The sequence below is a fragment of the Oncorhynchus keta genome, unplaced genomic scaffold (genome assembly GCF_023373465.1).
Source record: "Oncorhynchus keta strain PuntledgeMale-10-30-2019 unplaced genomic scaffold, Oket_V2 Un_contig_7019_pilon_pilon, whole genome shotgun sequence".
In the NCBI taxonomy this organism is placed as follows: Eukaryota; Metazoa; Chordata; class Actinopteri; order Salmoniformes; family Salmonidae; genus Oncorhynchus; species Oncorhynchus keta.
In genome coordinates, this window is record NW_026289205.1 from 88,182 (window position 1) to 114,216 (window position 26,035).

The following is a 26,035-nucleotide window of genomic DNA, read 5'->3' on the forward strand; positions in this document are numbered from 1 at the left end:
GAAAGGCAGTGTATTTAACCACCAGAAAATGGTGGTATATTATCCCAGTAACTTGTATTCATTCCCCTCGTCTTAACCTGTAGCAATAGACTGCGTTGTGCTGACTGTCATACTGCACAGAGACAAATGGTATCAGTTCAGACTCACTAACCTCACTGAAACTGTACACAACGTTTTCACTGTTTAAATATAAATTCATTTCATGTACAACACAGTTGACCAATCAGAGATCAATAAAGCCTATTTTTATTGGTGAATGTCAGAAGCAAATGGAATTCCACAACTAAGTAAACAGTGATGGTCCAAACAGCACTGCGACTATTATTACAATCAATGTCTCACTTAAACAGTTGCTAATCATGTGTACATTATATTGTTAAATAAACCTAATTTTCAGTGTAAATAGAATCATTTATTTTAGACAGGACAAGTGGCCTTCAACTCCTCTCGCCTCCTGAAAAATGACGAACGTGGATAAATGCGCTTGTATGAAATGACGACTCCTCTGCTCAGGCAAATTACATTTACAGGTGTGATCCCAAAATAAGTGTAAAGTGATAAATGCATGTTTTTGTCAGACAACAGCTGATCCACAGGGGGTGTAGTATAGTTGTAAACTCTTCAGAGAGGAAGAGGATACACATGACTGTCCTCCATGAAAGGTGGCTATCGAGGAGGGGAGGATATTTCTCTATTTTTCACAAACACTCAATCCCTTTCTGGGCCATGGAGGATGGACTTGAGAAAGGGTGATAGTCAGACAAACCCTGGCTTTCCTTTTGGTCATAAATGGCCAATAAAACATCTTATCTACAATATTTCATCCTTAATGAAGGCCCACTAAAATGTACCATTCACTATGTCAGTTGTGACCTTGCTTCCTTTCATCAAGCTTCACATTTTAGTATAAAATTAAATAGAAAACATGCTTCATTAGGTCATATTGGGGGATTCTAGTGGTAAATAGGAAATGAGAGAAACTAGTATGCCTGCTAAACAGTGAAACAATGAGCTATAGTGCATGGAGCTGGGTTACTCTACTGTAAGGGAATAGCTGCTCATGTGGCTTCGGGCCCATGATTAACTATACACAGTATTACAGTGATTCTCACCGTAGACCCAATGAAAGAAGGCGTATCAGGTTCATATACTGTAAATATAATAAGGATGCTTTCTAAACTAATCAGAGATAAGATGAGAGTGAGGAGGCAGAGGTACCCATCTACAAGCACAGAGCTGGGAGCTGCTTTTCACCTAGACTTTCTCTGGTGTGAGTGATAAAGACACTTGATAAGGCGATAGATAGCCGGGTGGTATAGAGGGAGAGAGGTGGGGAAAGGGACATTTTATGACCCCATTTTTTCGATGGGTTTGTAGTGGAGTAGTTTTGGGAAGGGGGGGTAGTTGTCTGCTGAAACAGCTGGATGGAGGAAGTACTGTAGTTTGGGGGCTGAGAGGGGTGTAGTTTAGGAACCTCCTGTGCCTGCTGATGACGGGGCTGCTGTGGTGGAGCTGCTCTGGTTTGATTTGCCTTTATGTCTCTGTCCTCCTCGTCTCCTGCTCCCTCCTCCTGACTTTGTCTGTCGAGAACAGATCACAATCAGACAGACGGAGAACAGAAACAACTGGGTTAACAAAGAGGTTACCATTCAAAATCACTTCCAGCTAAGAAGATGTTATCAAACTGAACTACATGCTGTGGACACATCTCTAGAAGATTCATGTTTGGTTCACATCAGTTGAGGCATGCATTGTTTCAGGATATTTACAGAAGTTACTGGACAAGACTCATTTGACCTAATTATCTTGTTTACCTGCCTGGTTCCCATTGTTTATCTTGCTCTGTTTGTTTCTGTTTACCTTGCTCTCTTTGTTTCCCTCATTACTCTGAGGGTCATCCTCCCCCTCTGTCTGAGGAAGCAAGCAAAGCACCAACACAGAGAGAGGAGGAATGGAGGGCAAATCAAGGATGTAGTAACGTTGTAATGCACAAAGAGGATGAAGAGCAAATGAATGTGGAAATTGAAAAGAATGCAAAGAATGAAACAGGGTGAGAGGAAAAGAAACGGGGTGACAGGTGGAGTAATCAGTAAATGAGAATAGCAATGAAAAGGAAGGAAACAGTAGGGTGTGAACATGAAGAGGAGAAGAATAGTAGGAAAGGAGAGGTGTTAGACACAGCTACAGAAGAAAACATTCTAGAAGCAGTAAAGCAAGTTAAGAGGAAAGCTTACGCACCACACACACACACACATAAGTTAAACACTTACACCTATTCAACTGCCCTGAAACTATTACTTTCACGACCCGACATCTAACCATCCCCTCCACTCCCTTCCTTTCAATTCGTTCCTTCACTTTCTCTCTCTCACCAGTTGTTGTGATTGGTGCGGACTGTCTGGTCGGGCTGTGCTCGCTTCGTCCTCATTGGCAGGCGTGGTTCCATCCTCTCTGCGGTACGGGGACTTTTTCGTAGACTGCATTTTGATTTGCGGGGGTTTGAAGTTTGACGGCAGATTATTGGTCGACTGCAGCAGCTGTAAACACCCACCCACCAATAAGATTAATGCATGAGGGAAGTACTCTGCATGCAGGTACTCTGGTGTCTTTATGACCTTTCGTAAACCATTCAGAACCATTCATAAGCCTTTAAGTCCAGACCTTGGTGATACCCACAGCCTTGGTGTATCCCTCTGAACACCAGTCTACTCTCTGGTATGTGGAGGGGGTCTTCATGAGCATGATCCTTCATAAACCCTTTCCAGCCCTTCATAAACCATTCATAAGCCTTTCTAACCCCTGACCTTGGTGATGGTGCCCACAGCCTTAGTGCGTCCCTCTCTGAACACCAGTCTCTGGTCTGTGTGGAGGTACTCGGGGGTCTTGATGAAGCGGAAGTGGACCGATGCCTTGTCCCCTGTTCGTAGACAGTCTCTGTTCATGGTCAGGATAGTGGCTGTCTGCCTGATGCTGCCACAGTGCACTGCGAAGGGGGAGAAAGAGGAATGACGAGAGGAGAGATATATAGTCAGACATGAGACAGCTGTGTGTGTGTGTGTTTCTCTCTGTGTGTGTCTGTGTGTGAGTCTCACCCATGGCCTGGTAGCGGGGTGATATCGTAGTTGGGTGGTGCAGAACCAGAATCTCAGCCATAAATTCCCATGATGCCTGTGGGTTTAACCTGGGGGACACCATCACCATGCCTTTCCTTATGGATGAACGCTTGATCTAAGGAGGGAGAGAGAGCGGGAGGGGAGGGAGAGAGAGAGGGGGGAGGGAGGGAGAGAGAGCGGGAGGGAGGGAGCGAGGGAGAGCGGGATGGGGGGAGAGAGAGAGGGATGGGAGAGAGAGAGGGATGGGGGAGAGAGAGAGGGGGGGGAGGGAGAGGGATGGGGGGGATGGAGAGAGAGGGGGGGAGAGAGGGATGGGGGGAGGGAGAGATGGGGGAGAGAGAGGGGAGAGAGAGGGATTGGGGGAGAGAGAGGGATGGGAGAGGAGAGAGGATGGGGGGGAGGGATGGGGAGGGGAGAGAGGGATGGGGAGAGAGGGATATGGGGAGGGAGAGAGGGATGGGGGAGGAGAGAGGGATGGGGGAGGGAGCAGGGATGGAGGGAGAGGGAGGGCGGGGGAGGGAGAGAGGAGGGGGGGGAGAGAGAGGGATGGGGAGGGGAGAGAGAGGATGGGGAGGAGAGAGAGAGGGATGGGGGAGGGGAGAGAGAGGGAGGGGAGGGAGAGAGAGGGATGGGGGGGAGAGAGGGACGGGGGGAGAGGAGGGAGAGAGAGGGATGGGGAGAGGAGAGGGATGGGGGAGAGAGAGGGATGGGGGGGAGAGGGGGGGGAGAGAGAGGGATGGGGGAGGAGAGAGAGGGATGGGGGGAGAGAGAGAGGGATGGGGAGAGAGAGGGATGGGAGAGGAGGGATGGGGGGGAGGAGAGAGGGATGGGGGGAGAGAGAGAGGGATGGGGGAGGGGAGAGAGAGGGATGGGGGGAGAGAGAGGGATGGGGGGAGAGAGAGGGATGGGGGGAGCGAGAGAGGGATGGGGGGGGAGAGAGGGATGGGGAGGGAGAGAGAGGGATGGGGAGGAGAGAGGAGAGGATGGGGAGAGAGAGGGATGGGGAGGGAGCGGGATGGGGAGGGAGAGATGGGAGAGAGGGAGGCGGGAGAGGGGGAGAGAGGGATGGGGAGGGATGGGAGAGAGGGATGGGAGAGAGGGATGGGAGAGAGGGATGGGAGGGAGGGAGAGAGGGGGGAGGGAGGGGAGAGGGATGGGGGAGGGAGGGAGAGAGAGAGGGATGGGGAGGGAGGGAGAGAGAGGGATGGGGGGGAGGGAGAGAGAGGGATGGGGAGGGAGGGAGAGAGAGGGATGGGGAGGGGGAGAGAGGGATGGAGGGAGGAGGGATGGAGGGAGAGAGGGATGGAGGGGGAGGGGGAGGGAGAGAGGGATGGGGGAGGAGGAGAGAGGGATGGGGGAGGGAGGGGAGAGGGATGGGGGGGGGAGAGAGGGATGGGGGAGGGGGAGAGGGATGGGGGGGATGGGGAGGGGAGGGGGGGATGGAGAGGGATGGGGGGGGGGGAGGAGAGAGGGATGGGGGAGGGGGGATGGGGGAGGAGAGAGGGATGGGGGATGGGGGGGGAGAGAGGGATGGGGAGGGGGGAGAGAGGGATGGGGGGGGGGGAGAGAGGGATGGGGAGGAGGGAGCGGGAGGGGAGGGGGGGGGGAGAGAGAGGATGGGGAGGGGGAAGGGGGGAGGGAGGGGAGGGGAGGAGAGAGGGATGGGGAGGAAGGAGAGGGATGGGGAGGGAGAGAGGGATGGGGAGGGAGGGAGAGGGATGGGGAGGAGAGCGGGATGGGGAGGGATGAGGGAGAGAGAGAACATGGAGAGAGGGAGCGGGAGAGGGAGGGAGGGGGGTCGGGAGAGGGAGGGAGGGTGGGGGGAGGAGGGAGGGTGGGGAGAGGGAGGGGGTAGGGGGTGGGGAGGAGGGGAGAGGGAGGGGGGTAGGGGAGGGGATAGAGGGGGAGGGGAGGGAGGGAGAGAGGGATAGAGGGGGTAGGGGGAGGGGAGGGGGAGGAGGGAGCGGGAGAGAGGGATGGGGAGGGGGGAGAGAGAACATGGAGAGAGGGAGCGGGTAGGGGGAGACTTGAGGTATTGACTCCTATTCACTGCAAAAAACATTCAGTTCAACTAAACATTTATCTATGCATCAGAAAAGTGTTGTAATACCAAACATCTCCAGCAGGGAACACTAAAGAGAAAACATACCTTTTTGAGGGCGAAGGAGGCAGTCTGTCCACCTCTCACCTCCTTGACAGGCATCCTCTTCCTGTGGATAGATTTGACTGCAATGGGGAGGAAACTGCCCAGTGGGTCTGGGCCTAACAACATTGTGTCATTCAGACGTATCAATCCACGTAAAGTAGTCCCTGAAACGACTGTGCCTACACCCTGACAGAGAAGGTAAACATGGTTAGAGAAGTGTGTGTGTGGCATCAATATGCATGTGTAGCAGCTGCTTTGTGTGTGTGACTAACCGGTACTGAGTAGGTGTCATCTATCTGGAACTCTGCAGGTTCGTCTTCTCTGAAGGAGGTTTTAGAAGACAGCAGGTTGAGGAACATCTTCAGCAGGTCCATGTTCTCTCCTGTCACATTGGAGATCTGGAAGATTGGACACATCCTACACACACAAACACACTGAATTATGGTCCCCTATAATTGAAGCAAAATCCAGTTTATAAAGAGTGTGTGATTGTGGCTACAAAGTGTGTGCCTTAACGTTTACCTCTCAGAGCTGAAGTTGGAGGCTGTGACAATGACGTCATCTTTGTTTTGGACCAGAACAGGGATCTTTCTGCAGCCTGGGGACTTTAGTAACCTCTGGAGCAGCTTTAACGTCTCTGTTACAATAACACAACCAGTAAAGTCAGGTTTTGTGATGACTGTCAATATTGTAACCAAAAAAAGGGTGAGGAGGGTTCCTCATCACTAAATCTAAGAGAAAGCAGTATGGTGGGGTAGAGGGAATATGGTTTCACCTGTATAATTATTTCATATCAGTGCAGATGTGGGGAAGGAGTCCAGGAAAGGAAGCAGATTTAGACTTGAGATGCACCCAGAAAGAGAAAGAAAGGAACTGACCTTGTAGGATGTTGGCAGGACACATGTCTATCTTGGTGACCACTACGAACACAGGCACATTGAGGGCCAGGGCCAGACCTAGATGCTCCTTAGTCATCCCTACGATACCTGCATTACTGCCCACCTAGAGAGAGGATGGGAGAGAGACAGAGGAGAGGGGGTAAAGAGAGGGGAGGGGAGAGAGAGCGAGTGGGGGGATAGAGAGAGCGAGAGGGGTAGAGGAGGCAAGGGGAGGGTAGAGAGAATGGGGGTGGAAGGTGTAGAGAGAGCAGTGGGGTGGAAGGAGGGAGAGAGCAAGGAAGGAAGGAGGGAAGGAGAGGAGGGAAGGAAGGGGAGAGAGAGAGCGAGGGAAGGAAGGGAGGGAGAGAGGAGGAGGAGGGAAGGAAGGAGAGAGAGAGCGAGGGGAAGGAAGGGAGGGAAGGAAGGGAGGGAGGGAAGGAAGGGAGAGAGAGCGAGGGGAAGGAGGAGGGAGGAGAAGGAGAGGAGAGAGAGAAGGAGGAGGGAGAAGCGAAGGAAGGAAGGGAGAGAGAGAGCGAGGGGGAAGGGAGGGAGAGAGAGAGCGAGGAAGGGAGGGAGGGAGAGAGAGAGAGGGAAGGAAGGAGAGGAGGGAAGGGAGGGAGAGAGAGAGGAAGGAAGGGAGGGAGGGAGAGAGAGAGAGAGCGAGGAAGGAGGGAGAGGAGAGAGGGAGGGAGAGAGAGCGAGGAAGGAAGAGAGAGGAGGGAGGGAGGGAGGAGAGAGAGCGAGGAAGGAGGAAGAGAGAGAAGCGAGGGAAGAAGGGAGAGGAGAGAGAGGAGGAGGAGGAGAGAGAGAGAGAGAGGAAGGAAGGAGAGGAGAGGAGGAGAGGAGAGGGGAGGGAAGGGAGGGAGAGAGAGGAGAGGGGAGGGAAGGGAGGGAGAGAGAGAGGAGGAAGGGAGAGGGAGGGAGAGGGAGAGAGGGAGGAGGGAGAGAGGGAAGGAAGGAGGGAGAGAGGAGAGAGGAAGGAGGGAGGGAGAGGGAGAGGAGGAAGGGAGGAGGGGGAGAGAGGAAGGGAGGGAGGGAAGAGGAGGAGGGAAGGAGGAGGAGAGGGAGGGAGGGAGAGGAGAGAGAGCGAGGAAAGGAAGGAGAGGGAGGGAGAGGGAGGGAGAGAGAGAGAAGGGAGCGAGGGGGAGGGAGGGAGAGAGAGCGAGGAAGGAGAGAGCGAGGAAGGGAAGGAGAGGAAGGGAGAAGGGAGGAGGAGGAGGGAGGGAAGCGAGGGAGAGGAGAGGAGCGAGGAAGAGGGAGGGAGGGAAGAGAGAGAAGGGAGGAAGGAGGGAGGGGAGAGAGAGAGCGAGGAAGGAAGGAGGAGAGAGAGGGAGCGAGGGAAGAGGAGAGGGAAGGAGGGAGGGAGAGAGGGAGGGAGGGAGGGAGGAGAAGGAGGAGAGAGAGAGCGAGGGGAAGGGAGAGAGGGAGAGAGCGAGGGAAGGGAGGCGGGGAAGGGAAGGAGGGAGAGAGGAGAGAGCGAGGGGAAGGAGGGGAGAAGGGAGGGAGAGAGAGGAGCGAGGAGAGAGAGAGCGAGGGAGAGAGAGAGAGCGAGGGAGAGAGAGAGCGAGGAGAGAGCGAGGGAGAGAGAGATATTAGGGAAGGAGGGAGAGAGAGAGTTTAGGAAGGGAGGGAGAGAGAGAGCGAGGAAGGAGGGAGAGAGAGAGCGAGGGAAGGAGGGAGAGAGAGAGCGAGGGAGGGAGAGAGAGGAGGGAGGGAGAGAGGGAAGGAGGGAGGGGAGGAGAGAAGGGAGGGAGAGGGAGAGGAAGGGAGGAGGGAGAGAGCGAGGGAAGGAGGAAGGAGGAGGGAGAGCGCAGGGAAGGGAGGGAGGGAGAGGGAGAGAGGGAAGGGAGGGAAGGAGAGAGAGAGCGGGAGGGAAGAGAGAAGGAGGGAAGGAGAGAGAGAGCGAGGGAAGGAGGGAGGGAGAGAGCGAGGGAAGGAGAGGGAGAGAGAGAGGGAAGGAGGGAGGGAGGAGAGAGAGAGGGAAGGGAGGGAGGGAGAGAGAGAGCGAGTGGGAAGGAGGAGGGAGAGAGAGAGCGAGGGAGGGAGAGAGGGAGAGAGAGAGCGAGGGAAGGAGGGAGGGAGAGAGAGCGAGGGAAGGGAGGGGAGAGAGGGAGGGAGGAGGAGAGAGGAGAGAGAGCGAGGGAAGGAGAGAGATGAGAGAGAGGAAGGGAGGGAGGGAGGAGAGAGCGAGGGAAGGAGGGAGGAGAGAGGAGAAGGAGGGGAGGGAGAGAGAGAGGGAGGAGAGGAGAGAGGGAGGGAGGGAGAGAGGAGAGAGGGAAGGGGAGGGAGAGGAGAGAGAGCGAGGGAAGGGAGGGAGGGAGAGAGAGCGAGGGAAGGGAGGGAGGGAGAGAGAGAGGGAAGGAGGGAGGGAGAGAGGAGCGAGGGAGGGAGGAGAGAGAGCGAGGGAAGGGGAGGAGAGAGAGCGAGGGAAGGGAGGGGAGAGAGAGCGAGGGAAGGAGGAGGGAAGGGAGGGAGGAAGGAGGAGAGCGAGGGAGGAGGGAGGAGAGAGAGAGAGAGCGAGGGAAGGAGGGAGAGAGAGAGAGAGCGAGGGGAAGGGAGGGAGGGAGATGAAGGAGGGAGGGAGAGATTAGAGGAAGGAGGGAGGGATATTATATATTAGGGAAGGGAGGGAGATTTTAGATTTACGAGGGAGGGATTCAGAGACCATTTTTAAGGAGGGAGGGAGAGAGGGAGGGAGGGAGGGAGGGAGGGAGGGAGGGAGAGAGAGAGAGCGAGGGAAGGGAGGGAGAGAGAGAGAGAGGAGGGAAGGAGGGAGAGAGAGAGGGAAGGGAGGGAGGAGAGAGGAGAGGGGGAGGGAGAGAGAGAGAGAGAGAGCGAGGGAAGGAGGGGAGAGAGAGAGAGCGAGGAAGGAGGGAGGAGAGAGAGAGCGAGGGAAGGAGGGAGGGAGAGAGAGCGAGGGAAGGGAGGGAGAGAGAGAGAGAGCGAGGGAAGGAGGGAGAGAGAGAGCGAGGGGAGGGAGGGAGAGAGAGGGAAGGAGGAGGGAGAGAGGAGGAGGGGGAGGGAGGGAGGAGGAGAGCGAGGGGAGGGAGGGAAGGAGAGAGAGAGAGAAGGGAGGGAGGGAGAGAGAGAGAGCGAGGGAAGGGAGGGAGGGAGAGAGAGAGTTCAGGAAGGGAGGGAGAGAGAGAGAGAGCGAGGGAAGGGAGGGAGGAGATAGAGAGAGGGAGGGGAGGGGAGAGAGAGAGCAAGGGAGGGAGGGAGGGAGAGAGAGAGCGAGGGAAGGAGGGAGAGAGAGAGAGAGAGCGATGATGGAAGGGAGGGAGAGAGAGAGAGCGAGGGAAGGAGGGAGAGAGAGAGAGAGCGAGGGAAGGGAGGGAGAGATAGCGGAAGGAGGGATGATGAGAGAGAGCGAGGGAAGGGAGGGAGGGAGAGAGCTTAGGAAGGAGGGAGGAGAGCGAGAGAGCGAAGGAAGGGGAGGGGAGAGAGAGAGCGAGGGAAGGAGGGAGGAGAGAGAGGGAGGGAGGGAGAGAGAGCAAGGAGTGGAGGGAGAGAGCGAGGGGAGAGAGAGAGCTTGAGGGGAGGAGGGAGAGAGAGAGAGCGAGGGGAAGGAGGGAGAGAGAGAGAGAGGGAGGGAAGGGAGGGAGGGATGACGAGGGAGGGAGGGAGAGAGAGAGCGAGGGGAGGGAGGGAGGGAGGAGAGAGACGAGCGAGGGAAGGGAGGAGGGAGAGAGAGAGAGCGAGGGAACACTGCGGGAGGGAGGGGATTAGATTCATGCGAGGGGAAGGAGGGAGGAGATGAGGAGGGAGCGAGGAAGGAGGAGGGAGAGGAGAGGAGGGAAGGAGGAGGGAGAGAGCGAGGAAGGGAGGGAGGAGGAGAGAGAGCGAGGGAAGGGGGAGGGAGGGAGAGAGAGCGCAGGGAAGGGGAGGGAGGAGAGAGAGCGAGGAAGGAGGGAGGGAGAGAGAGCGAGGGGAGGGAGGGGAGGAGAGAGCGACAGGGAAGGAGGGAGAGAGCAGGGAGGAGGGAAGATGAGGAGAGAGCGAGGGAAGGGAGGGAGGGAGGGAGAGAGCGAGGGAAGGAGGGATGAGAGAGAGCGAGGGGAGGGAGGGAGGGAGAGCGAGGGAGGGAGGGAGGAGAGATAAAGGGAAGGGAGGAGGAGAGGAGGGAAGGAGGAGGGGAGGGAGAGAGAGCGAGGAAGGAGGAGGGAGGAGAGAGAGCGAGGGAAGAAGGGAGGGAGAGGAATGAGGGGAGGGAAGGAGGGGAGGAGGGAGAGGGAGAAGGAGAGGCAGGGAGGGAGAGAGAGGAGGAAGGGAAGGAGGGAGAGAGAGCGAGGGAAGGGAGGGAGAGATGGTAGGGAAGGAGGGAGGGAGAGAGAGCGAGGGAAGGGAGGGAGGGAGAGAGAGGAGGGAAGGGGAGGGAGAGCGAGGAAGGAGGGAGGGAGAGAGAGCGAGGAAGGAGGGGAGGAGAGAGCGAGGAAGGGGAGGGAGGAGAGAGAGCGAGGGAAGGAGGGAGGAGAGAGAGGGAGGGAAGGAGGGAGGAGAGAGAGCGAGGGAAGGAGGAGGGAGAGAGAGCGAGGGAAGGGAGGGAGGGAGAGAGAGCGCAGGGAAGGAGGAGGAGAGAGAGCGAGGGAAGGAGGAGGGGAGAGAGAGCGAGGGAAGGAGGGAGGGAGAGAGAGCGAGGGGAGGGAGGGAGGGAGAGAGAACATGAGGGAAGGAGGGGAGGGAGAGAGAGCGAGGGAAGGAGGGAGGAGAGGAGCGAGGGGAAGGGGAGGGAGGGAGAGAGAGAGAGCGAGGGGAGGGAGGGAGGGAGAGAGAGCGAGGGAAGGAGGGAGGGAGGGAGAGAGAGCGAGGGAAGGAGGGAGGAGAGAGAGCGAGGGAAGGAGGGAGGGAGGGAGAGAGAGAGAGCGAGGGAAGGAGGAGGGGAGGAGAGGAGAGAGAGAGCGAGGGGAAGGAGGGAGGGAGAGAGGGAGGGGAGAGAGGGAGGGAGGGAGAGAGGAGGGAGAGAGGGAGGAGAGAGAGGGAGGGGAGAGAGAGGGAGGGAGAGGGGGAGGAGAGAGAGAGCGAGGAAGGAGGAGGGAGAGAGAGAGCGAGGGAAGGAGGGAGGGAGAGAGAGAGCGAGGAAGGAGGGAGGGAGAGAGAGAGCGAGGGAAGGGAGGGAGGAGAGAGAGAGCGAGGGAAGGGAGGGAGGGAGAGAGAGAGCAGGGAAGGGAGGAGGGAGGGAGAGAGAGAGCGAGGGAAGGAGGGAGGGAGAGAGAGAGAGAGGGAAGGAGGGGAGGGGGAGAGAGAGAGCGAGGGAAGGGAGGGAGGAGAGAGAGAGGGAAGGAGGGAGGGAGGGAGAGAGAGAGCGAGGGAAGGAGGGAGGGAGAGAGAGCGAGGAGAGAGAGCGAGGAAGGGAGGGAGGGAGAGAGGAGGTGGAGGGAGGAGAGAGAGCGAGCGAGGAGGGAGGAAGGAGGGAGGAGGAGGAGAGTGGAGAGAGAGTTAGGGAGGGAGGGAGGGAGAGAGCGAGCGAGGAGAGAGCGAGCCAGCGAGGAGAGCGAGAGACAGAGCTAGGGAGGGGATGGGAGAGAGCGATGAGGATTAGCGAGCGAGAGAGAGCCGAGAGAGAGATTCGAGGGAGGAGGGAGCGAGGAGGGAGAGAGAGAAGCGAGGGAGGGAGAGGGAGAGCAGAGGAGGAGAGAGAGAGAGAGAGAGGCGAGGGAGAGAGAGAGCGAGGGGAGAGAGCGAGGGAGAGAGAGAGCGAGGGAGGAGAGAGCGAGGAGAGGAGAGAGAGAGAGAGAGCGAGGGGAGAGAGAGAGAGCGAGGAGAGAGAGAGAGAGCGAGGGAGATATTATTATTTTAGAGCGAGGATTCTATTTTTATTATTATTCAGGAAGGAAGGAGGGATGGAGAGAGCGATTTTATTTTAGTCGAGGGAGGGGAGAGGGAGAGATAGAGCGAGGGAGAGAGATTATTAGAGCGAGGGATATCTAGAGCGACATAGGGAGATTTTTAGAGATTAGGAGAGAGAGAGCGATAGGGATGAGGAGAGAGCGAGGGATTTAGAGATTATCTATGGGAAGGAATGAGGGATGACATATTCTATGGGAAGGAAGGAGGGATGAGAGAGCGAGGGAAGGAAGGGGAGGGAGGGAGAGAGCGAGGAAGGAAGGAGGGAGAGCGAGGGAAGGAAGGGAGGGAGGGAGAGAGCGAGGGAAGGAAGGAAGGAGGGAGAGAGCGAGGGAAGGAAGGAAGGAGGGAGAGAGCGAGGGAAGGAAGGAAGGAGGGAGAGAGCGAGGGAAAGGAAGGAAGGAGGGAGAGAGCGAGGGAAGGAAGGAAGGAGGGAGAGAGAGAGCGAGGGAAGGAAGGGGAGGGAGAGAGAGAGCGAGGGAAGGAAGGAAGGAGGGAGAGAGCGAGGGAAGGAAGGAAGGAGGGAGAGAGCGAGGGAAGGAAGGAAGGAGGGAGAGAGCGAAGGAAGGAAGGAAGGAGGGAGAGAGCGAGGAGGGAAGGAGGGAAGGAAGGAAGGAGGGAGAGAGCGAGGGAGGGAAGGAAGGAGGGAGAGAGCGAGGGAAGGAAGGAAGGAGGGAGAGAGTGAGGGAAGGAAGGAGGAGAGAGCGAGGGAAGGAAGGAGGAGAGAGCCGAGGGAAGGAAGGAATGAGAGTTTTGAGGGAAGGAAGGAAGGAGGGAGAGAGCGAGGGAAGGAAGGAAGGAGGGAGAGAGCGAGGGAAGGAAGGAAGGAGGGAGAGAGCGAGGGAAGGAAGGAAGGAGGGAGAGAGCAAAAGAACATGGTGAAAGATTCATCAGTGGAGCTGTTGATGGATAGTAAAGTCAGAAAAAGCACGACACTACCCCCTCACTCACCATGAGCATGCAGAAGTCAGGCAGGTGTCCAGTCATTCCAAACACTGTGGTCTTGAGATACTTCTCATGTCCAGCTAGGTCTATGAAGGTGATGACCTTAGAGGACCTCTCACAGATCTTAGTCCAGTCTAGACTGCCACCATGGCTGTCTGGCTTATTCACCACCTAGGGGGATACAGGGACAGAGATTACACACAACAACTTCATGTCTCTATCTATAAAACCAATTCATCAACAAAATTATCAATGAAGCAGGCCTTACATTGTCATCTCTCAAGTGTCATGTCAATGATATCCCAGTGTAATCCCCGCCACCTATAAGCCCCTCCTATGTCATCTCCTCACCTGTCCCTTCTGGTCGAAGCCCAGGATGTCGTTCCCCACACTGCTGGTCCTGCCACTCTCCATTTCATGTTTGTGTCTGAAGAGTTTGGCGGGCGAACCCCTGCCGTTGTCCAGTTCCCCGTGGGTCAACACCCCCAGCAGGGTGCTCTACCGGCATCCACATTACCCACCACCGCTACCCTGAGAGAGAGGAGAGGAGAGAGAGGAGAGGGGAGAGAGGGGAGAGGGGGAGAGAGGAGAGAGGGGGAGAGAGAGGGAGAGAGGGGAGAGAGAGGGAGAGAGGGGAGAGAGGGGGAGAGGGGAGAGGGGGAGAGAGGGAGAGAGAGGGAGAGAGGAGAGAGAGAGAGAGAGAGGGAGAGAGAGAGGGGAGAGGGGAGAGAGAGAGAGAGAGGAGAGGGGAGAGAGGAGAGGGAGAGAGAGGAGAGAGAGGGAGAGAGGAGAGGGGAGAGAGGAGGAGGGGAGAGAGAGGAGAGGGGAGAGAGGAGAGGGGAGAGAGAGAGAGAGAGGAGAGAGAGGAGAGAGGGAGAGAGGAGAGAGAGGGGAGAGGGAGAGAGAGGGGAGAGAGAGGGAGAGAGAGGAGAGGGGAGAGAGAGGAGAGGGGAGAGAGAGGAGAGAGAGGAGAGGGGAGAGAGGGGGAGAGAGAGGGAGAGAGGGGAGAGAGAGGGAGAGAGAGAGAGGGAAAGAGGGGAGAGAGAGAGGAGAGAGAGAGGGAGAGAGAGGAGAGAGAGAGGGGGAGAGAGGAGAGAGAGGAGAGAGAGGAGAGGGGAGAGAGAGGAGAGGGAGAGAGGAGAGAGAGAGGAGAGGGAGAGAGAGAGAGGGAGAGGGAGAGAGAGGGGAGAGAGAGAGAGGGAGAGAGAGAGGGAGAGAGAGAGAGGGAGGGAGAGAGAGAGGGAGAGGAGAGAGAGGGAGAGGAGAGGAGAGAGAGGGGAGAGGAGAGAGAGAGGAGAGGGAGAGAGAGAGGGGAGAGAGGAGAGAGAGAGGGAGAGGGAGAGAGAGAGGGGAGAGGGAGAGAGAGAGGGGAGATGGAGAGAGAGAGAGAGAGAGAGGGGAGAGGGAGAGAGAGAGAGGGGAGGAGGGAGAGGAGAGAGAGGGGAGAGGGAGAGAGAGAGAGGAGAGGGAGAGAGGGGAGAGAGGGGAGAGGGAGAGGGAGAGAGAGAGAGGGAGAGGGGAGAGGGAGAGAGAGGGAGAGGAGAGAGGGAGAGAGGGAGAGAGGGGAGAGAGAGGGGAGAGAGAGAGAGGAGGGAGAGGGGAGAGAGAGAGGGAGGGAGAGGGGAGAGAGAGGGAGAGAGAGAGGGGAGAGAGAGGAGGAGAGGGGAGAGAGAGAGAGGAGAGGGAAGGGAGAGATTTGACATTTGGGACAAGATCAGATCAAGATGACGAGGAGAGGGATGAAAACAGAGTATTGCTCGTGTGTTGCTTTGACAACACTGGATTTCCCCTTTATGTCAACGTCCCTTAAGCTTTTTACATTTAAATTGCATTTGAGAGACATGCTTGTCCTCGTCAGCCCAGGTCTAATGTCAAAACACATCTAATTGTTGATCAAGTCAGCCTTGACCCCTGACACTCGACCTTCCCCCAACTCACCTGACCTCCAAGAAGTCTTGATCACCCACGCGTCGGGCGGATGAGGTAGTCGCGTACCTGCCCCCAGCTTCGATACGCTCCCTCAGCAGGATCAGCTCTGACTCGGTCTGCTCACACAGGGACTGAACTGTGGCTACAGATGCCTCCATGTCTCCCTCATCCAGACCATAGTCACCTCCGTCTGATAGAAAGGGATGAGGGGTGAGGGGTTGGGGGGTTTATCGGTCAATCGCTACAATAAGTGACTGATTCTGTGAGCTAGTGAATGTAGGAGCAAATCAGTGCATACTGTGTAGCCTCATTAAGTGAGTGAGGCTGACTTACCTGAGCCCATCCCAACAACGTAGATGGTCTCCCCACAACCCTCGTCCATCCTCTCCCGGAGTTGTCGTAGTAACGAGTCATACTGCTCTCCATTAGGGCTGACCAGGGCCAACTGACAAAGGAGGGAAGGAGAGAGACATAAAATGGTTAATGTAGGCCTGGGTATCCTATAACATGGCCATGGTGGAAAGCCTACACATATTTCCATTGATATAGGCCTAATTGTACTTTATCAAAAGCTATAGGGCTATTCACCTTGTATTGTCCTCTATCTGGGTAGAGTTGTGAATGCTACACCATTTCTGTGAAAAATGGATTATTCATCTCGCCTAAAAACATTTGACTATCTGGGTACTCAGATTTGGCTGTAGATTTACCTTACAAGCTTGCTTTCAGTCCAAATCAATCTCTATTCAATGTTCTCAGCTTAGGGAACCCTGATAAAGACCATTTAGAGTTGTGAATACCCCACTATTTATGTGAAAATAGATTCATCCAAACAGTGAGGGAGTTCGTTTTGCATCACTCGGGCCCCAGTGGGCGGGGTTTGCACATTTAAGACCATTCCATTGGTCCTAAACTGAAATCTCTACCCACCCAGAGCACCCAGCCACGGAAAAAGAAATCGCTCAATTTTATTTAAATTTTTTTATTTCACCTTTATTTAACCAGGTAGGCTAGTTGAGAACAAATTCTCATTTGCAACTGCGACCTGGCCAAGATAAAGCATAGCAGTGTGAACAGACAACACAGAGTTACACATGGAGTAAACAATTAACAAGTCAATAACACAGTAGGAAAAAAAGGGAGTCTATATACATTGTGTGCAAAAGGCATGAGGAGGTAGGTGAATAATTACAATTTTGCAGATTAACACTGGAGTGATAAATGATCAGATGGTCATGTACAGGTAGAGATATTGGTGTGCAAAAGAGCAGAAAAGTAAATAAAAACAGTATGGAGATGAGGTAGGTAAAAATGGTGGGCTATTTACCGATAGACTATGTACAGCTGCAGCGATCGTTTAGCTGCTCAGATAGCAGATGTTTGAAGTTGGTGAGGAGATAAAAGTCTCCAACTTCAGCGATTTTTGCAATTCGTTCCAGTCACAGGCAGCAGAGAACTGGAACGAAAGGCGGCCAAATGAGGTGTTGGCTTTAGGGATGATCAGTGAGATACACCTGCTGGAGCGCGTGCTACGGGTGGGTGTTGCCATCGTGACCAGTGAACTGAGATAAGGCGGAGCTTTACCTAGCATGGACTTGTAGATGACCTGGAGCCAGTGGGTCTGGCGACGAATATGTAGCGAGGCCAGCCGACTAGAGCATACAGGTCGCAGTGGTGGGTGGTATAAGGTTCTTTAGTGACAAAACGGATGGCACTGTGATAAACTGCATCCAGTTTACTGAGTAGAGTGTTGGAAGCAATTTTGTAGATGACATCGCCAAGTCGAGGATCGGTAGGATAGTCAGTTTTACTAGGGTAAGTTTGGCGGCGTGACTGAAGGAGGCTTTGTTGTGGAATAGAAAGCCAACTCTAGATTTGATTTTCGATTGGAGATGTTTGATAGAGTCTGGAAGAGAGTTTACAGTCTATCCAGACACCTAGGTACTTATAGATGTCCACATATTCAAGGTCGGAACCATCCAGAGTGGTGATGCTGGTCAGGCGTACGGGTGCAGGCAGCGAACGGTTGAAAAGCATGCATTTGGTTTTACTAGCGTTTAAGAGCAGTTGGAGGCCATGGAAGGAGTGTTGTATGGCATTGAAGCTCATTTGGAGGTTAGATAGCACAGTGTCCAAGGACGGGCCGGAAGTATATAGACTGGTGTCGTCTGCTTAGAGGTGGATCAGGGAATCGCCCGCAGCAAGAGTAACATCATTGAGATATACAGAGAAAAGTGTCGGCCTGAGAATTGAACCCTGTGGCACCCCCAGCAGAGACTGCCAGAGGACCGGACAGCATGCCCTCCGATTTGACACACTGAACTCTGTCTGCAAAGTAGTTGGTGAACCAGGCAAGGCACTCATCAGAAAACAGAGGCTACCGAGTCTGCCGATAAGAATATGGTGATTGACAGAGTCAAAGCCTTGGCAAGGTCGATGAAGACTGCTGCACAGTACTGTCTTTTATCGATGGCGGTTATGATATCGTTTAGTACCTTGAGTGTGGCTGAGGTGCACCCGTGACTGGCTGAAACCAGATTGCACAGCGGAGAAGGTACGGTGGGATTCGAGATGGTCAGTGACCTGTTTGTTGACTTGGCTTTCGAAGACCTTAGGTAGGCAGGGCAAGATGGATATAGGTCTGTAACAGTTTGGGTCCAGGGTGTCTCCGCCTTGAAGAGGGGGGATGACTGCAGCAGCTTTCCAATCCTTGAACAGGCTGGTAATAGGGGTTGCGACAATGGCGGCGGATAGTTTCAGAAATAGAGGGTCCAGATTGTCAAGCCCAGCTGATTTGTATGGGTCCAGGTTTTGCAGCTCTTTCAGAACATCTGCTATCTGGATTTGGGTAAAGGAGAACCTGGAGAGGCTTGGGCGAGTAGCTGCGGGGGGGCGGAGCTGTTGGCCGAGGTTGAGTAGCCAGGCGGAAGGCATGGCCAGCCGCTGAGAAATGCTTGTTGAAGTTTTCGATAATCATTGATTTATCGGGGTGGTGACCGTGTTACCTAACCTCAGTGCAGTGGGCAGCTGGGAGGAGGTGCTCTTGTTCTCCATGGACTTCACAGTGTCCCAGAACTTTTTTTTTTTGGAGTTGGAGCTACAGGATGCAAACTAGTGTTGTCTGTGTTTTGTCCCATATTTATATTTGATTTCTTTTAACCCAACCCCGTCCCTGCACAGGGTTAGGCCATCATTGTAAATAAGAATTTGTCTTAACTAACTTGCCTAGTTAAAAAAAAGTTTCATAAAAAATAAACACACATACACCTAGCCTATTTGTTCTGTAGTATTGACACCAAAACGTCCTAGAAGTATTGCATCTTTCTGTTTATTCTAGTTCGTTTCTCTGTTGATACTGATCTTGATATGGATGAGTGCCGAAGATGGAGGGAGATGGGTTTCCTGTCAGTCAACAACACACTGATCATTGTTCAGCACTGTAAGTTGAGCCTGGCCCATTTGCCAGAAACACTTCCTCTGACACACACCATTTCCCTATTGCCCTGTGTTTCATCAGGCCAAGTGGTGGCACAGTATGTATAAGGACTCATCAACCAGAGAAAGAGTCATGCCCATGGCTATGGTTTGTGAGTCACACTGCTGCTGGAGTGTCTCCTCTAGCCAGTAGTTACATCACCCATAACACATTCAAGACCCATTCAAACCACATCTGATATGCTTGCTAAAGCCTCTTAAGGATCCGCACCTTTATTTCAATTTTCTTGTTACTTACAACCTTCATGCTAATTGCATTAGCCTACGTTAGCTCAACCGAAGTTTAAGGTGACAGAGTCAGTAGGACATTTTAAAACTACAAACTTTTGCCACAAAATATAGTTCTGAACTTTTAGATATGCAAATCTGCATAACATTGTAAGCAAGATGGGCACTCAGTTTGATTGATTAGTATATAGCACAATCGTTATTCTAACTAGCTAACTTAGCTTGCAATACAGCAGCCAGAATGACAGCATGTTTAGGCATAATAAATGCCTATTTGAAGATGATAAACACAGCCCCGACTAGCGCGGCCAGGCTAACTACCTTGCTAGTAAAGTCAATCCCGAGATCCCCGGTCTCGCCGTTGAAGAGGTCGCCGTCCTCGAGGCACTCTTCCCCGGCGTCATGATCTCCACAACTCCTCCATCCGGAGCAAAAATGCTCGCGGGCATCAGAGCGTCTGCGAGGACTGGTATGGAATTTGGGCTTATATTCGGCTCGTGTGCAGCCAACGATGCCATTATGTCAGCTTTGCAGTAACGATTGCTATATTGTCTTCTTGCTGTCTCTTGTGTTGATTATTATGACAGCTAGCTAGCTTCAGACCACTAAACAGCTGATATATGTGCAGTTATTACACAGAACTGAGAAACAAAGCAATTGTATGATACAGGCAGAATACAAAAATTATCTCGTACGTTTTGGCTTCTGTGTAGCTAGCAATAAAACATATGTTTACAATCCTCCAAGTGGCAACAGAAAATTGCGGTGACGTAAATTAAAAACATAAGGGGGTTGGTTCATAGTGTTTTTTTTTGCTGACACACCTTCTTATCAAAAATCTAACCAATTGCGCGCCGAATACCCAAATAATATTCCAGAATCAAACGTCAATCAGAGCAAGTGAGTGCTTCACATATAATTAGAAAACGTCCAGCGTGGTTAAAATATCGGCGTGGTTGATATCAGCAATGCGTCAACTCGTTGTATCACAGAACTGAGAGCTGAACAAAGCAGCTAACGATGCCATTATGTCAGCTTTGCAGTAACGATTGCCATATTGTCTTCTTGCTGTCTCTTGTGTTGATTATTATGACAGCTAGCTAGCTTGCACCACTAAACAGCTGATATATGCAGTTATTACACAGAACTGAGAAAACAAAGCAATTGTATGATACAGGCAGAATACAAAAATTATCTCGTACGTTTTGGCTTTCTGTGTAGGCTAAACATATGTTTACAATCCTCCAAGTGGCAACAGAAAATTGCAGGTGACGTAAATTAAAAACATAAGGGGTTGGTTCATAGTGTTTTTTTGCTGACACACCCTTCTTATCAAAATCTAACCAATTGCGCGCCGAATACCCAAATAATATTCCAGAATAAACCAATCAGAGCAAGTGAGTGCTTCACATATAATTAGAAAAAACGTCCAGCGTGGTTAAAATATCGGCGTGGTTGATATCAGCAATGCGTCAACTCGTTGTATCAGGATTGGTTCCTGCTCATTCATTGAATAAAGATAAAGTCGCTTTAACGGAATGATGCAAAGAGGTGCAAAACATGCCTGACATGCCTAACGTTATTCCCAAACAAGCCATAGGTCAATTGTAACCAAGTAATAACCAGTCATCGAGGGGAAATCTGCAAACAGGGGAGACTTCCTTGTGAGATGCCAATGTGATATGTTGATGATAAAGGGGAAACAGCAAGAGCTGTGACGTAGTTAGCTTCAACCGCATTTGAGGATTCTGATGGGACATTGGTATAAACAGACCACGAAGCTATGATGTAGCCTGCCAGCGAGTCAGCCAGTGTGCAATCATGGGGCAGGCACACTACCAACTGTGACACAAAGGCATAGATAGACCTCTTGGCAGCGGTCGTAGTAACGTTAGTCTATGACACATATAGAGAATGAGTGAGCGTAATGTTTACTGTTCATTTTTGTTTATTTCACTTTTGTATATTTTCTACTTCACTTGCTTTGGCAATGTTAACATATGTTTCCCATGCCAGTAAAGCCCATTGAATTGAATTGAAATGAGTGAGTTTCATACAGGAAGGTACAGGGGGCTAAAATACAGTCCAGGAGGTTTCATACCCAAGATAATATTTTTTTCAATGGAAATTAAATACAATTTTCTCCTACTCAAGTCTACATACTTAATATGATTTAGGAATGATCATTGTTGCCGCTCAATCTGACTGACTGATATGTAGGCTGGATTGTGGCCTATGATGTATGTTGGCAACGATTTCCTTTTAATTCGGCACATTTGTTTACATTTTTAGGAAAGGGCTCGTTTCACGGTAAAGTCTGCACCTGTTGTATTCGGCGCGAGTGGCAAATAAAATGTGATGTGAACTTGGCATATATTGTTTATTATGGTTATTATGGTTTCTATTGCAAGTGTACTACCCAGTGGCAACACACGAGGGCAGTATAGATGAGGAGGAGTGGTTTATGTGGATAACGTTATTCAGATGCCATGTGCACAGTTTCCAGTAACTGGGTGTGCCCAAGCCCTGATAAATAGTGTGCTGGTGACCAAACATAGATATTACGAATGATAGTGGGCAAATCCCCCAACCGACAAGGTGAAACATTTGTCGATGTGCCCATGAGCAAGGCACTTAACCGTAACTGCCCCATGGTCGCCACTGATAATGGCAGACCCTGGCCATGACCCCACTCTCCAAGGGTTTCTCAGGAAGAGAAGGATATGCAAAAAAACACATTTCCAATAACCACATGTGTAAAATACACACTTGTACATGACAAATATAAGCAGAAACCAAATGATTATAATAAATGATGTTGTGTAAAGATCTGTTGGACTACTTTACGTGACTGGAACATTGTCCTCTATATCTAACCCAGTGTACAGTTTGCTGTAGAATAAGTATCAGTTATGCAGCTGTTTCCTCTGTCCATCCAGCTCTGGTTTCTGTTGTAATTGAGTCTTATGACTGTCTCAAGACCAGCCCAGGGGAACTGAGTCTGTGCTACACATTGAACTCTTACACCACATTTAGCAACACACAATGTCATCTGAATTTGGCCTGATACTGTGCTGGTATGTGGGTATGTGTGCATGGAACCACAGAACCATAGAATGATCATGGAAAACTACTAATTCTCTGGAGGGTGTGTGTGTGCTACTGAATGGAGGATATGTTTTTGTAAACAGTAGCAATACACAAAGTATATTAAATGCTATCCTGACTTCAATCCAGAGTATATTAAATGTGGCTATCCTGACTTCAATAGCAATGCAGTCCAGAGTATATTAAATGTGGGCTATCCTGACTTCAATAGCAATGCAGTCCAGAGTATATTAAATGTGGGTGACCAGTAGCAATGCATTATATTAAATGTGGGCTATCCTGACTTCAGTAGCAATGCATTCAGAGTATATTAAATGTGGGCTATCCTGACTTCAGTAGCAGCATTCCAGAGTATATTAAATGTGGGCTATCCTGACTTCAGTAGCAATGCATTCCAGAGTATATTAAATGTGGGCTATCCTGACTTCAGTAGCAATGCATTCCAAAGTATATTAAATGTGGGCTATCCTGACTTCAGTAGCAATGCATTCCAGAGTATATTAAATGTGGGCTATCCTGACTTCAATAGCAATGCAGTCCAGAGTATATTAAATGTGGGCTATCCTGACTTTAAATGTCCAGAGTATATTAAATGTGGGCTATCCTGACTTCAGTAGCAATGCATTCCAGAGTATATTAAATGTGGGCTATCCTGACTTCAATAGCAATGCAGTCCAGAGTATATTAAATGTGGGCTATCCTGACTTCATAGCAATGCATTCCAGAGTATATTAAATGTGGGCTATCCTGACTTCAATAGCAATGCATTCCAGAGTATATTAAATGTGGGCTATCCTGCTTCAATAGCAATGCATTCCAGAGTATATTAAATGGGCTATCCTGACTTCAGTAGCAATGCATTAAATGTGGGCTATCAAGTAGCAATGCAGTCCAGAGTATATTAAATGTGGGCTATCCTGACTTCAGTAGCAATGCATTCCAAAGTATATTAAATGTGGGCTATCTGAAGTAGCAATGCATTCCAGAGTATATTAAATGGGCTATCCTGACTTCAATAGCAATGCAGTCCAGAGTATATTAAATGTGGGCTATCCTGACTTCAGTAGCAATGCATTCCAGAGTATATTAAATGTGGGCTATCCTGACTTCAGTAGCAATGCATTCCAAAAGTATATTAAATGTGGGCTATCCTGACTTCAGTAGCAATGCATTCCAGAGTATATTAAATGTGGGCTATCCTGACTTCAATAGCAATGCAGTCCAGAGTATATTAAATGTGGGCTATCCTGACTTCAGTAGCAATGCATTCCAGAGTATATTAAATGTGGGCTATCCTGACTTCAATAGCAATGCAGTCCAGAGTATATTAAATGTGGGCTATCCTGACTTCAGTAGCAATGCAGTCCAGAGTATATTAAATGCTATCCTGATTCAATGCATTCCAAGTATATTAAATGTGGGGCTCAATAGCAATGCATTCCAGAGTATATTAAATGTGGGCTATCCTGACTTCAGTAGCAATGCAGTCCAGAGTATATTAAATGTGGGCTATCCTGACTTCAGTAGCAATGCATTCCAAAGTATAATAAATGTGGGCTATCCTGACTTCAATAGCAATGCATTCCAAAGTATATTAAATGTGGGCTATCCTGACAATAGCAATGCATTCCAAAGTATATTAAATGGGCTATCCTGACTTCAATAGCAATGCATTCCAAAGTATATTAAATGTGGGCTATCCTGACTTCAATAGCAATGCAGTCCAGAGTATATTAAATGTGGGCTATCCTGACTTCAATAGCAATAGTCCAGAGTATATTAAATGTGGGCTATCCTGACTTCAGTAGCAATGCATTCCAAGTATATTAAATGTGGGCTATCCTGACTTCAATAGCAATGCAGTCCAGAGTATATTAAATGTGGGCTATCCTGACTTCAGTAGCAATGCATTCCAGAGTATATTAAATGTGGGCTATCCTGACTTCAGTAGCAATGCATTCCAGAGTATATTAAATGTGGGCTATCCTGACTTCAATAGCAATGCAGTCCAGAGTATATTAAATGTGGGCTATCCTGACTTCAATAGCAATGCATTCCAGAGTATATTAAATGTGGGCTATCCTGACTTCAATAGCAATGCAGTCCAGCAATGCGTTCAGTATATTAAATGTGGGCTATCCTGACTTCAGTAGCAATGCATTCCAGAGTATATTAAATGTGGGCTATCCTGACTTCAATAGCAATGCAGTCCAGAGTATATTAAATGTGGGCTATCCTGACTTCAGTAGCAATGCATTCCAGAGTATATTAAATGTGGGCTATCCTGACTTGCAGTAGCAATGCATTCCAGAGTATGCATTCCAAATGTGGGCTATCCTGACTTCAATAGCAATGCAGTCCAGAGTATATTAAATGTGGGCTATCCTGACTTCAATAGCAATGCATTCCAGAGTATATTAAATGGGGCTATCCTGACTTCAATAGCAATGCAGTCCAGAGTATATTAAATGTGGGCTATCCTGACTTCAATAGCAATGCATTCCAGAGTATATTAAATGTGGGCTATCCTGACTTCAATAGCAATGCATTCCAGAGTATATTAAATGTGGGCTATCCTGACTTCAATAGCAATACAGTCCAGAGTATATTAAATGTGGGCTATCCTGACTTCAATAGCAATGCATTCCAGAGTATATTAAATGTGGGCTATCCTGACTTCAGTAGCAATGCATTCCAGAGTATATTAAATGTGGGCTATCCTGACTTCAGTAGCAATGCATTCCAGAGTATATTAAATGTGGGCTATCCTGACTTCAATAGCAATGCAGTCCAGAGTATATTAAATGTGGGCTATCCTGACTTCAGTAGCAATGCATTCCAGAGTATATTAAATGTGGGCTATCCTGACTTCAATAGCAATGCAGTCCAGAGTATATTAAATGTGGGCTATCCTGACTTCAATAGCAATGCAGTCCAGAGTATATTAAATGTGGGCTATCCTGACTTCAATAGCAATGCATTCCAGAGTATATTAAATGTGGGCTATCCTGACTTCAGTAGCAATGCATTCCAGAGTATATTAAATGTGGGCTATCCTGACTTCAGTAGCAATGCATTCCAGAGTATATTAAATGTGGGCTATCCTGACTTCAGTAGCAATGCATTCCAGAGTATATATTAAATGTGGGCTATCTGACTTCAGTAGCAATGCATTCCAGAGTATATTAAATGTGGGCTATCCTGACTTCAGTAGCAATGCATTCCAAAGTATATTAAATGTGGGCTATCCTGACTTCAGTAGCAATGCATTCCAGAGTATATTAAATGTGGGCTATCCTGACTTCAATAGCAATGCAGTCCAGAGTATATTAAATGTGGGCTATCCTGACTTCAGTAGCAATGCATTCCAGAGTATATTAAATGTGGGCTATCCTGACTTCAGTAGCAATGCATTCCAAAGTATATTAAATGTGGGCTATCCTGACTTCAGTAGCAATGCATTCCAGAGTATATTAAATGTGGGCTATCCTGACTTCAATAGCAATGCAGTCCAGAGTATATTAAATGGGCTATCCTGACTTCAGTAGCAATGCATTCCAGAGTATATTAAATGTGGGCTATCCCTGACTTCAATAGCAATGCAGTCCAGAGTATATTAAATGTGGGCTATCCTGACTTCAGTAGCAATGCAGTCCAGAGTATATTAAATGTGGGCTATCCTGACTTCAGTAGCAATGCATTCCAGAGTATATTAAATGTGGGCTATCCTGACTTCAATAGCAATGCATTCCAGAGTATATTAAATGTGGGGCTATCCTGACTTCAATAGCAATGCAGTCCAGAGTATATTAAATGTGGGCTATCTGACTTCAGTAGCAATGCATTCCAAAGTATATTAAATGTGGGCTATCCTGACTTCAATAGCAATGCATTCCAAAGTATATTAAATGTGGGCTATCCTGACTTCAGTAGCAATGCATTCAGAGTATATTAAATGTGGGCTATCCTGACTTCAATAGCAATGCAGTCCAGAGTATATTAAATGTGGGCTATCCTGACTTCAGTAGCAATGCATTCCAGAGTATATTAAATGTGGGCTATCCTGACTTCAGTAGCAATGCATTCCAGAGTATATTAAATGTGGGCTATCCTGACTTCAATAGCAATGCAGTCCAGAGTATATTAAATGTATATTAAATGGGCTATCCTGACTTCAATAGCAATGCATTCCAGAGTATATTAAATGTGGGCTATCCTGACTTCAATAGCAATGCAGTCCAGAGTATATTAAATGTGGGCTATCCTGACTTCAGTAGCAATGCATTCCAGAGTATATTAAATGTGGGCTATCCTGACTTCCCAATAGCAATGCAGTCCAGAGTATATTAAAT

The 26,035-nt window shown here is 50.4% G+C and overlaps 1 pseudogene; it reads right to left on the reverse strand.

The window, feature by feature from the left end:
• Window positions 1-223: 223 nt before the first annotated feature.
• Window positions 224-19,349, reverse strand: LOC127926157 (GTP-binding protein 1-like; annotated as a pseudogene).
• Between the last annotated feature and the right edge of the window lie 6,686 nt (window positions 19,350-26,035).